The sequence below is a fragment of the Callospermophilus lateralis genome, chromosome 3, assembly GCF_048772815.1.
Source record: "Callospermophilus lateralis isolate mCalLat2 chromosome 3, mCalLat2.hap1, whole genome shotgun sequence".
Classification (NCBI taxonomy): domain Eukaryota; kingdom Metazoa; phylum Chordata; class Mammalia; order Rodentia; family Sciuridae; genus Callospermophilus; species Callospermophilus lateralis.
Window position 1 is genome coordinate 171,344,621 of NC_135307.1, and position 11,039 is coordinate 171,355,659.

Here is an 11,039-nt window from a genome sequence, read left to right on the forward strand (position 1 = left end):
CATCCCTCCAATCTGGAAGACTTGTGAGTAAAACAGAATCACACTCTGTACTTTCAAGGTTAGATCATAAACGTTGATACAGCTTCTTCTAGGCTCCCTTGAGTTGCCTATTCTTGGAAAACCAAATGGCCACGGAGACGCCCACATGGAGAGGAACCAAGGCCTCCAGCCTCCAATCTGCTGAGCTCCCAGCTGACCGACAGCTCTGGCTTGGCAGCCAGGAGAGTGAGCCATCTTGCAAGCAGATCCTCAGCCCCCAGTCAAGCTGCCCCGGCTGAAACCAAATGGAGCAGAGCAAGCTGTCCCTGCTGAGCTCCCTACAAATTGCAGCTTCCTAAGCAAGAAAATGACTATTGTTGTCTTAAGCCTCGAGATGGCATGGTTTGCCACACAGCAATGGCTAACAGAAGCACAGGGAGCCATGTCTCTTACCTAATCTGCAACAGCCTCCTAATTGGTCTCACTTGTGAGTTGGTTGGGCTGGTGCTATGGAAGGTCCACGGAAAAGACTAGTTTAAGCTTGGATTAGGCTGAAGGCGCCAGTCTGGCATTGTCATTTGGGGAGAACGACTGAACATGTGAGAAGGAACTCATGCGGTGACATATGTGTCCCAAGCATAGGAACTCCAAAGGCCACTGCTGTGGCGAGTGAACAGGCCTGCGCAGGACCAGGGTTCAATAGGGACCTTGTGTGGCAGGAGCCGGAACACAACTCCCTGCTGCCTTGGGGCTTCTCACACTGGGAAGTAGAATCTTCATGTCTAGTTGGCTCCAACAGTCCTTGGGCAGGTGCAGGCCTCTGAAGCCCCAGAACTTTGAGTTTAGGTGGCCTCTGTTTAGTCTGGAAACACAGGTAGGAACCTCCACATCTTGTACATGGGATCATGAGGTCTAACATCAACAGAACTGGAGGAGCAGTTCAGGTTCACCCACATGGAAAATCAAATGTGAGCCAGTCACCAAGGTGCACTCCTGTAATCCCAGTGACTCGGGAGGCTGAGGCAGGAGGAGTTCAAAGCCAGCCTCAGCCACTTAGCGAGGCCCTAAGCAACTTAGTGAGACTCTGTCTCAAATAAAAATTAAAAAGTGCTGGTGATGTGACTTAGTTGGTAAAGTGCCTTTGGGGTTCTATTCCCAGTACCAAAACAAGTAGACAAAAAATAAGAACAAAACAAAAACCAAACAAACAAAAACCACCACCAACAAAACCCCCAAAGGGGCGGGGAGGGAGTGGGAAGAAAGGGGCTTCTTGCCTGAGGGCAGTTTGGATCTGTGGCCCAGGAATTCATGTTGCTGCTTACCAATCACAGTGTCTAGATACAGGCCAGAACAGGAGGCTAGTGTCCCCTTTTACGGGATGAGTCAGGAGCAGGGGGTGAGGTTTTGGGTAGTAATCAGCTCCACTTGGCAAGCCCCTGGGCTGGATACAGGGGGCGTTTGGGATTTGATGAGGGTTCCTGGGCACCCGGATATGGGCTCAAGCCCTGGGGCATCTGTGTTGGATTCCTCTTTTCCTTGCCACAGCCCAAACCAGCTCCGGTCACCCTCTACACATCTGTAGCCTTATCACAGATGGGCAAGAGTGGGTGGGATGAGTCAGAACTGTCATTATGGTTATTACCCCAGAATCTCAGCGACCATCTCTCTCACAACTTCCTGCCCAACATCAAATTCCTGTAGCCAAATTCTTGGTGGTTACGTGACTATGGTCCCAGCTTGCAACCTACAAGAGGCCCCTTAGCCAGCCCCCAAGTGTTAGAAAGTCTTTCCTTCTGCTGAACGAAGATCTTTTGATCTTACAACTCCTTGCCCATTTGTCTCCACGGTGCTTCTCTGTCACCTCCGAAGAACATGCTTCTTTGAAGCTTTTGCTCTTTGATCATGTGGCAGACATAAAACCTAGGGATCCTGGCTTCCTGTTCCCCACCCAGACTCTGCACCTGCCCAGTAACCCACTGTCCTGGTCCCTGTGTGATCCGTCCTGGGAGCTGCTCCTTTGGTGGTCAGAGTCATGCACACCCATCAGCATCACACCCTGTGACCTGCCATTTGTGGGGGTCAGCTCTGGGGTTCCAGGACTCTGCAAGGGAAAAGCAACTGTTCTGGTGATTACAGTTCAATTCTGTCCTAACCAGTGTCCTCTCCAGCCCTCAAGGGGAGAGGTGCAGGTGCAGGCCTCGGAAGAGATTGATGGATACAGAGGAGGGGATCCTACATACAGAGGCAGACCAAGCTGAGGATATAACTGTGCAGGAGATGGATTCCAGACTCGGTCAAATAAACTCGATGTCATGGCCCTATGCTCAGCTCAGATTCTGCTATCCGGGACTAAGGCTTCTGTCCCTAACCTATGATCAAGCATGCCGTGGTATATTTGTTTACTTGTCTCTTTCCTCCAGTGGATTGATGACACCTTAAAGTTAAGGTCTGGCTCTCATCCGCTCTGGATTATCAGGGCCGGGCTGAGAGCCCAGAGTATAGTAGATGCTTGGTGAACATTATTTGGATGAACAAATAAGCGTCACTTCCTGTCCCTTGGCTGGGGAGTGACAAGGGAGCTGATGCTCACTAGCATCCTGGGCCCGCCCTGGAGGACTGGCACCCACACGCCATCACCTGCCCGGACCCCACCCACCCTGTAATCCCTCTAACTCAAGCTGTCACATTCTAAAACCTGCCCTTCCTTCCAAACTTCCTGCTCTCTAAAACTCCTGGGGCTGGAGGAGGGGCGGGTGTGGCCTCTGCTGCAGGGGGCAGAGTGCTGCTGACTTCTCTCTCCAAGCCTCAGTTGGCCCATCTATGAAATGACCCAGAAGGTTGTCACTCAGCCCCTTGGTGGACACCAGGGAGGGGCTGTGAGTGGCAAGATCTGACACTCGTCTGGTTCAGTGAACCTATGGCTTGGTCCTTCACCCTGAGGACATGAGGGGTGAACTCCCAGGCCTGGGCTCCAGGCCACAGAGCTCAAGACTGAGGCTGTGCCCTTCAGACCCTGGGAAAGAAGGAGTAAGTAACAAGGGCATTTCCTCTACTACCTGTCCTTCCAGGGTTTGCACCCCCCCACCACCAGCTTTACTGCCCTCTTTCCCTTCTTCCTTTTACCATCTTCTCTTGGCCTTCCTTTCCACCCTGCACAGCCAGTGGGAGCCAGAGTTTAGAGGCACACACTGAGTTCTAGTACAGGCTTTCCCACTTGTCGGCTGTGTGACCTGAGGCAGGTGGATGAACCTCTCTGAAACTCAAGTCTCAAGGTCTCCTGGCTGCCATTTCAATGTTTTGCCAATGCGTGCCATCCTGCATCTTCTACTTACTGCCTGAGTGGCCCTGGGTAAGTTGCTGGGCCTCTCTGAGGTTCAGATTTCCTCCCCTAAAAATGACAATCGTAAGATCTTCCTCATACAATTTTAAGGAGGATTAAATGGAGTAATCATTATAAGTAGGGTAATGAGGAAATGCAGCTCCTGAGCCAGGAAATTCCAAGGGCGAAAGAGAAACCATGAACATACTAGACAGCGAGCTCCAATCAGGATGGTGTTCTCCTTTTAGCACTTACACGCGCTGGGTCCACGGTTTTGAGTTCCACAAATGAGGGGTTTTAGATTGTCCCCTAAATCTTCCCCATCACCCTGTCCTCCCATCCCCAATTCCTACATTGTTTTTCTTTTCTTTCTCTTGTCTCTGCCTCCTGCCTAAAGCCATCACCTGGCCCCATAGCCTCAGAACGTTTTCCAGCTCATCTTCTTCAATGCTATAGGGGAACTGAAGCTCATGGAGGGGGGACCCCTCAGATTGCAAGAGTGTCAGCGTGTCACTTCTCCTGCTCCGTAACTGTCAAGTCCTCACGCACTCTGCTGCCATGTCATAGGGGGCCTCCCAGTTTGGTCCTGGCCATAATTCCTGTCCCTGCCAACCTCATCCCTGCCCTCCGGCTCACTGGCCCACCAGGTGGCCACAGACATCAGCCTAAGGCCGGGCTTGGCTTCCAGGGAAGGGTGTGTAGAAGGTCACCTCCTGCCTGACACTCTCCCCTGCGGCTCTCCCTCATGGCCTTGGGTGACACCAAAAGTTCAAATGATACTGCCATCTCCAATTCTCTGTGCCAGCCTGGGCATGGCACCCAGTGAGGCTGGGCCCAAGAAGCTCTGCTGAAGCCAGCAACATCTCCCGGACTCTGGACTCAGCATAATTGGTTTTTAATGGGCTCCATTATGACTCTGTCCTTAGTATGCAGCCCGGGTACCTGAGCTCCACAGCTAAATGATTAATTAGGAAGTTGCCTGGGGGCCTTTTTGGGGCCACTGCCCAGTCTCCTTTCCTTCCTGGTCCTTCCTCTGAACCAGTATATAGAAACCCATCTACTCCAACCAATGTCCTACCCAGAGCCAACCCCACACAGAACGTTCCACTTAATTCTTAAGATTGCTGAGCTGAAAGATGATTGTAATTTAATAATGTCAAAATGGCACTATTTGTTTGCTAACATGGCTCAACTGGCAGGGGCTATGGAAGAATTGCACTGAGGAGAATTCTGGGATTACATCCCGATTCTGTAGGGAGGAGCTCTGGGATCAACTAGTGATGTCTGCCGTGGACAGAGTCAGTGGGGTGAGGATCCTGGTGATGGGTTTCTTTCCATCAGGATCTGGCATCACAGTTATGAATTCATGTCTGTTGCTTTGAGGAGCAAATCCTCCCAGGAAGCCAGAGGGACCCAGAACCCCTGAGGAATTGAATTCAATCCAATAAAGAGTTCACAGGCGAGGCATGATGGATCTGATCCCGACATTTTACAGATGGAGAAATCGAGGTTGAGAGAGAGGAGTGAGTACCCACCAAATGGGTGCCTGACCTGACACTGGGATCCCTGCCACCAACTTTGCTCCTTCCTCAGCATAACTCGCTGCTGCCAAGCTTAAGACAGATGCTTTATCAAATGCTTAGGGAAGAGGGGCCACGTAGGGAAGCCCTGAAAATCAGGTCCTGGTAGAGGCAAAGCCAGTGTCCTCTGCACCAGTCTGACAGGAGAAGCAACCTCAGGTTTGGAAACAGGTGGTCTGGGTTGTCCTCAGAGGAGCAGACCCACCCCAGGAACCAGATGGACCCAGAGGCCCAATAATATTATCAACTGCTAGGAGGGAATATGAAGAGGAAGTTAAAATATGATAAAGAGATGAAAATACCTGACTTTGAAAGTTTATTTTCTAATAAACAAGCATTGATTCACATGGTGTCACATGATGCTGAGCAATTGAAAATAGCAGACATAGAATTAGGAATGTCCCTTAAAGACCTGTGAGTTTGGAGCTTTTTCTGCTTACTGGCTCATTACTGGACCCCAGTATCTATGAATTTCTGAGCCCATGAAAGTGTGCCACTCACTCAGTTAGGTGTGGGGACACGTTTTCTGAGGCTATTGTCGACAAGTTCTCACGTTGAGATCTTGTGTGAGGGAGGACAGCACGTAGCAGGCCTGTGAGATAGTTTGCATTCTGATCCCCATTTTACAGATGAGAAAACAAAGGCAACAAGGGCAAATTCCTTTGCTCAAGGTCACACCATTCTTTTCTCCTCCGATGGAATTGCCCTTGCCCTCCAGTCACTGAGGCAGGAATTCAGAGAAGACGCTGCTCATGGGCCCTCTCTCTCCCTCCCACACAGCTAGGCCCAGAATTGTCTCTGGATCCACAGAAAGTGCAGTGGGGAAGAGAGGATTTGAGATCTGCCCTCGCCTCTCTGATCCTGCCTCCTCCAGTTCGTCAAAGCGTGTGCAGGAGGCCTGGCCCCCACCCAGCCTCTGCGTGGACTTGCTGGCTGGTCTGATCTGCTTCTTTCCATCCCCATGTCTCTATTTTCTGATGAACATGAGGGAAGAGCTGATGGACTGTCCAGCTCTAACCTCTTAACAAGCAACCATCAAAGTTTTTATCTCACAGACACTCCTGAGAACTCCCCTCTCAGGCCCTCATGCCCCGAGGTCCCCAGGCCCTGCCCACTCACCTGCCATGCGACAGCCAGACTCCTTGCCTCCTCACGGTGGTGTGTGGACCGTCAGGATGGTGCGTCAGAGTAGCCAGCCAGACCCGCATTAACAAGGAAAATGTCAGGACACTCCTAAGCAGGAAAGTCAGAATTCAAAAGAGGAGGCGTGGCCCTCCTCAGCCCAGCCACGACACCTCCAAGACACATAATCACCCCGTAATTGCCTTGGTTTGCACCCACAAGGTGTCCAGTGTGGGAGTGGATCCAGCCAAACATGGAGTGAGAGCTGGACTGAGTGAGGAGAGAGTCCCAGAAGGATCACAAGGCTGACAAGAAGCAGAACTGGGAAAGAGAGGGTGCAGGGAGAGATTAGAGCTTGTGGCCAGCCATTATTTATTTATTTATTTTAATTTTTTTTGTGTGTGCGTGATTGAACTCAGGGGATTGAACTGGGGGGCACTCAACCACTGAGCCCCATCCCCAGCCCTATTTTGTATTTTATTTAGAGACAGGGTCTCACTGAGAGAGGCCTCTCAAGGGACATGGTTATCTGCTGCAGAGCAGGGACCAGAGCCCAGGAGACAGGGCACCCAGTCCAGGGCTACGAGAGAAGATTCCTGGGACCACAGCTCTCTTTCTTCTGTAGGCATCCACAGAGGCCCAGGCCCAGGACCTTTTTGCAGGGACACCCCCCCAGCACCCACACCCTCCCCACACACCTGCACACACCCACGGACAGGCTCGGCCTCCACCAAGAAGCCCTGAGCTCTGGAGGAGTGACTCTGGACTTCGGTCGCCTGGGTGTGCGGCCCACATCCTTGATAAAGTGAAGGTAGCATCTCCCCTCCCGGGAACAACAAGGGGGTGATTAAGACAACTCGTGGACAGAGCCTAGATGCTCAGGGAGCCTGACTCACCTGTCCTTCCCTGGAGGACAGCACCCACTCTCGCCATCACTCATGATTTGGGAGTTGGACCAGTCCTTAGAGTGCGCCCACACCCCTGTGAGAGGTGCAAACAATCCCACCTGGGACCTCTGGGCTTTCAGGTGGGAAGACGATGATGTCACGCTGATTTGCCTCTGCTTACGGCACCTCCACCCTGGGGATGGGAGAAGACCCTCACCTGATCCCCCAGTGTAAACACTTGGACCCATATCTGGTGTCCTATGGGTGCGCCACAAATTCTTCTGCCCTTTGGACATTGTTCAGGGCCTCCTTATCACAGCCCACTTGCCAGGGTGACCTGGGCTCTTGGAGGACATAAGTAAGAAGCTCTTGATTCGCAGTCCGTCCTGACTCTAGGACCTGGCTCCAGCCTGGACCGTAGAGATCTGGAAGCCATGGGTGTCCCCTGACCTTGGGCAAGCCCTCTCCCACCCCAAACTTTGGAGTGGCCTGCTGTAAACCTGAAGGGTGTGATTTGGGGGCATTCTAGCTCAAAGCCTAAGATCCTAAAAGACTCCAGAGTAATTAAATGGAGGGACTTTTATTTTCATGGAAGCTGGTTGGGAAGTCCCTCTTTGTTGGGGAAATGCTTTGATGGATGACTTGGGGCGGTCAGAGGCAGGGTGTGAGCTGAGCCAAGAGGAGAAGGAACAGGGAGGGGTGGAATCTGTGAGAAAGGAGCGAGGAACCAGGAAGGGGCAAGCAGACAGCTCTGTGCCAGGGCTGAGTGACATGACCGTTCCCTGCTATGTTCACCAAACATTCAGGAAAGTGTATAAAAACCCAAAAGTGTTTGATGTGGTTGGATTTCTTATGGAAAGTGGCAAAGAGGTTGAGTTCTGCTTGATGCAAAGCAAACATATTTAATGGGCTCTTTGCAGGCCCACATTGCCTTATAATTACTGTCATCTGGCCCCATCCCAGGGAAGCTCCTTCCCTCATGCCCCGCAGCCGGCTGCCTCAGTGGCTGGCCAGACCCCTGGGCCCTAACAAAGCTGCTTTTCTGCCTATGCAGGATCAGGCTCCTCCCCACTAATGACAGTCTTGTGTAGGGCCCTTTTATGTTTCATCTTGGGTTTGCCTGGACAGGGTCTCCCAGAAGACAGGGCATTCCAAATCGGTGCCCTTCTCAACCCTAAGTGACAGTTCATATTCAGATTTAGGGGAGAGAAGAGATGCTGGGCAGTAGAGCCCTAGGCTCTTTAATCTCCTGTCCAAATTGGCTGTGTGACCCTTGGTAGGTCACTTTACTGTCTCTGAGCCTTGGTTCCCTCATCAATGAGATAAGGCCTGGGCTACTTTTTAAGGGTTCCAACATTCTCTGATTCTAAATGATCAGGCTAGAGATGGCAGACAGGAGCCAGAGAAGGAGGCAGCTCCGATACCCCAGTGTAAACACCTGGACCCTTACCTGGTGTCATATGGGTGCGCCACAAATTCAAATCTGTGCCTATGGAGCAATCAGATACTTTGGAAGCAGTTTAATTGTTCCTCTGTCTATAAAGATAATACCTACTCACATAGAAACTCAAGGAATACAGAGAAGGAATAAAGGCACAAGCATATAAATACATTTATGAAAGTTGAATTGTGCGTGGAAGCTGTTTTGTAATCTGCTCTATCTGCTTAATCACATATCATGCTCCCTTTTCAGATTGCAGCATGTCCATGTGCGCTGGCCGCCACTCATGTCATCTTCTGGGAATTCACACGCTTCAGCCCACTCCCCATGAATCAGTGGGGACTTAGGTCCCTTCTTGTTTTCTGTCCTTATAAAGAAGTACAATATCTTTGTGCCTGTATCTTGGTATTTCTTTAATGGAACAATTTCTAAGAGGTGAAATTATTGAGGTGAATCTATTCTTCACAGCAGCCATTTCACACGTAGGAATTTATCTGATGGATGGGTCCATACTTGGGTCTGTAGACAGAGGTGCAAGGCATTTATGACAACCTTGATTGCATCAAAGATGCAACCATGTATGTTTCCATCAATGGGTTAATTTCAAAATATCCATGCAATAAAATAACAATGTGGCCATTCAGAAATAGGAGATGGATTGATACAGGGTGGGCAAGTTTCTTAGATGCATTGCTAAGTTAAAAACAAAAGTAAGGTTAAAAGAAGGAATTGGGGGAGGAGGAGGAGGGATAGAAGCCAGGAGTGGGGGGGGGAAGCTTGGTTTCTGAGCTCTTAGAAATATTTTACCGTGGGCATGCATTATCTCTCCAAAAAAGATCATTTAAAGGAATAACAACACTGTGGTGTAGTTTGCTAGGCTTCCCTCTATATACACACATATTTTCAAAGTACCATTTTTTCTTGCAGCACCTCTGGCCCCGAATGCTTTGTGGCTTCTCATTGCAAGGCCAAGTTCAAAGCCTTTACAGGCTTCAATGCTCTTTGCAACACAATCTTGACTTCTTTTTAAAAAAATATTGTTTAGTTGTCATTGGTTCATATGCAGTGCTGAGAATCAAACCCAGTGCCTCACACATGCTAGGCAAGTGCTCTACCACTGCATCACAGCCCCAGCCCACAATCTTGGCTTTTTCCAAGGCCTTTTGTTTCTCTGTCTGAACACTCAGCCTCACATGGGCTCAGCAGCATCTCCTGGCTCCCACCAACCTCCCTTGGCATGAAGATGCTGACCAAACTGCCATCCAGCTTGCTCCCCTTTGGGAGGCCTGGCCTGGCCACCCCAGCCTCCGGGGTCTTGCCTGCGTGGAGCTCTTCTCCTGTCTGTCTGTCTGCCCGTGGACCTCCCTCTGTAATGACCATGACTTTCCACTTCAGACTCCTTGACTGAAGATGTGGGGAGGGCTTCGGACCTCTTGATCCCACCCAGTCCTCAGCAAGGAGGTCATACTGGAGCTCCATGTCCTTTTGGGGAAGTGGAAAGAGAGAGGGGCCTTCCATGGATAGTGGAGGATGGAACAGGGGCCTTCTCCAGGGAGCAAGGCAGCAGAGTCCATTTGGACTGTGCCCTGGCACAGTGAGGGCTTCTTTTTTTTTTAAATTTTTTTTCATTTGTTCTTTTTAGTTACACATGACAGTAGAATGTATTTTGACATATTATACATACGTGGAGTGTAACTTCCGATTCTTGTGGTGGTGCGTGATGTGGAGTTACTCTGGTTGTGTATTCGTATATGAACATAGGAAAGTAACATTTGATTCATTCTCTCTTCCTTTCCCATCCTCCTTCCCTTCCCTCCATTCCCCTTTGTCTAATCCAAAGTACTTCTAGCCCCTCGTCCCACCTTTTTGTGTGTTACCATCCGCACATCAGAGACAATGTTTGGCCTTTGGTTTTCTGGGATTGGCTTATTTCACTTAGCATGATAGTCTCCAGATACATCCATTTCCCTGCAAAAGTCATAAGTCATTCATTTTTATAGCTGAGTAATATTCCATTGTATGTATAAACCACATTTTCTTTATCCATTCATTTGTTGAAGGGCACCTAGGTTGGTTCCGTAGCCTAGGTGTTGTGAATTGAGCTGCTACAAACATTGATGTGGCTGTGAGTGAGGGCTTCTTCACATGCTTAAGACATCAGCAAATTGCAGGCATCAAAACAAATTTTTTAAAAAAATCAGAGTAATCATCTTGGGAAAAATAAGAATTTTTTTGAGTTTACTGAATTTCCATGTCACCATTGTTTTAGTTATATGCATTGGTAAGGCCCTGTGATATTTCCAGGGCTCAGGAACTCCATCTAGAACTGCCTTGGGGTGCTCAGATAGCTGTGAATCGGAGTGTGTGGTCCTTGAACCAGCAGCTGAGGCATCACTGGGAGGCTGTAGAGAAACGCAGACTCTTAGCCTTACTCCCTACTCTAGTTTGGATCTTAAATGTCTTAAAAGGCTCATGTGTTAAAGGCTTGGTGCTCATCTTGGTATTGGGAGGTGGTGGGAACTTGAAGGAGTAAGGCCTGGGGGCGTGCCCTTGGATGGGATATTGAGACTTGGCTCCATCCTCTCCCTCTCCTCACATCTTGGTCATGAGGTAAGTGGTTTTCTCTCCCTCATGCTCCTGTTGTGATGTGCTACCTCACCACACACCTAAAGCAACAGAGCTAATCTATCGTGGAGTGAAATCTCCAAAAT